This window comes from Phalacrocorax carbo, chromosome 8 (genome assembly GCF_963921805.1).
Source record: "Phalacrocorax carbo chromosome 8, bPhaCar2.1, whole genome shotgun sequence".
NCBI lineage: Eukaryota > Metazoa > Chordata > Aves > Suliformes > Phalacrocoracidae > Phalacrocorax > Phalacrocorax carbo.
In genome coordinates, this window is record NC_087520.1 from 34,601,331 (window position 1) to 34,606,019 (window position 4,689).

Below are 4,689 nucleotides of genomic sequence, written 5' to 3' on the forward strand. Positions count from 1 at the left end.
CTGTTTCTATGTCTGTTTACACACATTACCCTCTGAATGGACAGAGGTCTGTGAAACTGCTGATTCATGAACATCTTTTCCATCTGTGGCCTCTTCAAATGAGAGTTCACCCTGACCCAAGGATTATTTACTTTTCTTGGCTGTTCATCTCAAACTGATGCTGTCTCCAGTCCCTCAGACTTCGAGGGATTTGGGTAAAAATAAATATTATTGAATCTCTTGTGAAGCTGTTGAGTTATTAACTGTGAGTAGTGAAACATTCAAGTCTCTGACAGTGAAGGGAAAGATGGCAAGAACTAGTGCCAGAGGTGAGTTCTCACCAACTTCATACCCAGCCATCTTCAAACCTACCAGTCTCAGTGTATTTGCAAAGTCACAGTTTGGAGACCACTGAAGAACGAGCAAGAACCTCCAACATTCCAGGGCCTTGAGCTGGATCTGAGTGTAGACTGGAAACAGAATACTGTGCACATCCGTCCCAGACAGGCTACAGCCACCTCCCGTCCCATCACCAGAAAAGCTTCATTTCCTTCTTCCTCACTCCAGCCATCATCAGCACCTGTTTTTTGTGGATTATTTCAGTTTTAGCCCCACTCCTTTTCCCTCCTTTCTTTTCTCACTGTGCTCTAACAATCTGTTGTTGCCGATCTACTTTCCCATGAATGGTCACAGTCTCACCAAGCAGGGCAAAGTTGTGGTCAGTAAGATCTCCTGCCAGGGCATGTTATATGACAGTATTGTGGTCAAACAGCTGCCCCCTTCCTCCCCGCAGCTATGTCTTCCTACTTGTGAAACCAGCCCCTCAGAACCAGAAGAACCCGCTCCAGGGTAAGGTGCCTGAATAGGGCTAGCAGGAATTGGCCCTGAAATTTTGTTATTAGAGCTGACACCAGAGTCCAAAGAGGTGCTGCTAAGCTGTACCTACCACTAACGTCACCAGTGTGGAAGGTGCTTTGCATACCTCAGTATTAGCCCCAGCGTTATCACAGAAGAAATCATAATCATCATAATAAAATTTTGCAATAACTTCAGTTTAATTAATAGTGAGGAGAAAAATGTCTTGCCAGGCCAGATGGCAAACTCTGAGTTTCTCACGTGATGACTGTCGAGTTACTGTCTCCACAAAAGAACGTCACAGAGCACAGCAGCAGTAAAGATCCTGGCTGATCCTCCAGGATCTGTCCACATGAAGGAGCCAAATGCAGAGTTGGGTTTTAAGGAATTATCATCAATAAAGAACTTAAGTGCATAAAACTAGACTTTGAATGCAGGCACTGAAGTCCAGAGTCACAGAGGATGCTGCCTATCAGTCACTTGTACTCTGTGGTTTCTCCTTGGTTCACATTCAATTTTTCTTCTTCCACACCTGCCCAGAACATCATCTCCAAGGAGATGCACTTTACACTATCCTTCATGGGCACCCGGAGATGAGCTGTCCCTTCTCTGAATGCCCTAAGGCATGGGGCCTTGCAAACTGGCTCTGAGAGCACCAAATGCAGCCCAAGGCTCCTCACACTATGAAGCTCTGATCACTTCACTCTAAAACAGAAGCTGCCCACCAACAGTGGGATGGGGAGAGCAAACATCCTGTTAGTTGAAGGCATGGTTTCACTCTGAAGAGCTTCACCCGGAATAGCTGATCGGCCAGAATTTAGACAGTCTCATGGGAAGTGAGAGATGAGCACTCTTAGATTGAGGAACGCATTGAACCCAGGTCTCCCACTTCCTCAGTGAATGCTCTAAAATAAAAGACAGTGACTTAGAAGACAGACACCAGCCAGAAAGCGGGATCACTACTCTCTTACTTCCAAGGTATTGAGGTATTGCTGGCACTGTCCTTGTGGAGGAGGATCTCAGAGTCCTTACAGGACTCAGGCATGAATTCCTGAGTGACGTTTCTGTGCTCTGATGGGATGGCAGGGATGTGAGAGTAGAAGAAGATTTCAAACACACCTGTATTTTCAGTCTGCCCTCTAGACACCAAACACGCTCTCTGTTTGGGAGACAGATGTCTCAAATGTCTAGGTCAGGTCTGGATGTAGCCCTGATGTGAACAGGCAGAATGAGGGGGAATGAAGGGCTGTGCCATTGTACAGCATTTCTGCTCCGAACCCTGGAACACGTTCTCATCCAGGCGACAATCTCCTCAGCCCATCCCAGCAGCCTGGCCTGCTGACTCCTCCCTCTCCACGGGCTAGGAAGCCTTGGCACAACAGCACTGTTTTTGGCTCCCGAGTCTGGCTCTTGAGGCTAGAGATGGCTGCCCTGCCTGTTTGGATACCTGTGCCCTGTACTGAGCCTCGCACACTCCAACCCACAGTCAGTTAGCACTTCTCATGGCTCAGAGGGCTGGGGTGCCTGGGGAGCACTATTAGCACAAAGGTCTTTATTTTATCTGTGCTCTTTGGATGAAAGGATGTGGTTCACTGAAGCTTTATAGGTCTTTTGGCTAATGAATAGAAATGTTCTACAGGAATTTGTTTTGGGTCTTCTCTGCCTTTGTCTTCTGGTGGTACAGGACACTGAAAATTGCTTTTTTCTCCCTTTGTAGAAAATAGGAGAAAAAATGACTTAACACTTTCACGCTGAAGTAAAACACTCTTTAAAGTATACCAAGTAAGTTCTGCCTCATCTGGGTGAAAGTGCATTGTACTTTCATGGCCTTATGTGTTATCTTGCAAGAATAATAACTACAAGAAAACAAACCTTCCATATAAAAAAAGAAAGCAATAAAAGTGCATCATTTTCAAGTGTTCGCTGGTAATTACATGTAGGGTATTTTTAGGCCTGTCACAAAAAAAAAGGCAACAACACAACACAATTTTTGCAAGCTGTTTCTCTTGGCAGATGGCATTTCCATTTTCAGTATAACTCAAAAGGCTGAAGTGATTGACACCACTCTTAACTTTAGTTAAACCCTACCATAGCTGCTGCAGCCACTGCAGAGTTCTGCTTTCATGTTGCTGCTAGCACAGGGAGTTTCAGAAGAATTTTGGATTGGCTTGGATACAAGTCTAGCAGGGTGCTACAAATAGAAATAGCAGAAGAAGGTAGTAGAGTAAAAATATGCAGTGTTAGATCATGGGTAGAGAAGTAGAGTAGACAGGAAGTCAATGAAAGGGATAGGCATGCTGTTGCTCTCTGCCACTTGTTACAATTCTGAATGCACTCCATCTCCAAATCCCTGACAAAACTCCCACTTGCATTAACCTTGCCTCTCTTCTTCATATCGACATTGGTAGCCATTCTGGATAAAAAGGCAGCCACACTAGGAAGGAGAATGGCTGCTTTCAAAGCCGCCCTGTGCATTGCATAATAGTTCACACGGTCACCACACTACCGTTTCATCTCACAACAGGTACAGTGGGGCTGAACAAGGAACTCTGTGCTCGAACCCTTCTGACCTTTAGGGATACATGTTTGTAGTCTGGGTCCAAGCCATTCATATGGTTGCCCACATCTGAAAAGCTGGGTGCCTGAAGCCAGCCTTTGTTGATGTGCCTAGTGGCTGGGCTTGTTTTCCAAGGTGCAGACCATGTCCAGTTCCTATTGACTCCTGCGGGATTCGTCAGTCACATTAAGGAACTTGAACATGGATTTAGGAGCCTAACTTTTGGCACTTGGGGTAGAAAACCTTAGCCAATAAGGCTGCACAATCCTATTACCATGACAGCTCGGGAATGTGAGAACTCAGCAGTTTGGAATAAGGCGCCACATTAAAAATAGATTAAACTGAAAACAGCCCTTACGACCTACGGCGCCTAGGACAAGTGTCTGCCAGCTGAAATGCCTTGTAGGTAACTGTTTGCTAGTGAATCAGGTGCTGGCTGAAGGTGCCCACAGTTGCCTCAAGACACAGACAGATTTTTTTTCCAGAGACACTGTATTATTTTTTTTTTTTAGCACCATATGAAACTCAGCAGCTCCAGCCCTAAGGGGATCCATGCAAACCTGCTGCTTGCTCTGGTTCCCATGGCACTCATATCCACTGAGTTTCACTTTGAATTTCAGCCTCACAAATCTCCAAACTCAGCCTAGAGTGGTAAACTGTGCCAAGCCTGGGCTCCAGCTACGGGGCAGGACTGTTCCCTTTTCTTTTAACACTACTGTATGAAACAATGGAGGAACCAAGTTGCCCTATTGTGGCACAGGAAAAATATGATCAGCGTCCTGCGCAAGGTGTTGGGAGGACTTATTTCCTGGTTTGTTTGCAGCCTGAAGGTGAAACAAGGGGTGAGCTTGCTTCCCTGGCTAGCATCTTCCTGCTAGCCAGGGACAAAAGTCACTTGTCCCTTTGGTTCTTTCTGATCTGCCCAGCAATGAACACAGAGATTTGCTGACCTGCCGGTGGCCACTTCTGACAGTTGATGGGGTTGCATTTCAGTGGCTCTGTATTTTCTTCTCTGACAGCTCCCAGAGGACAGTGATGCTTTTATGCTTAATATATGCTGTCATTTTGTATTATATCTTTTCTTTGGAAATAACTTCATAAATGACCAAAACAAAACAAAATCCCAAACCCCAAAATCCAAACACCAAAGAAAGCTGGGGAGTGCTGCAGACATCACCAATTAATTACTGCTCCTTCAGCTGACACAGAGTCAAAAGAAGACATATTCCTGCCTGCTTTACAAAAGTGATCTGCCGTAGAGTGGTGGTTACTGGTCACTTCCCTGGATTTCTGCTCTT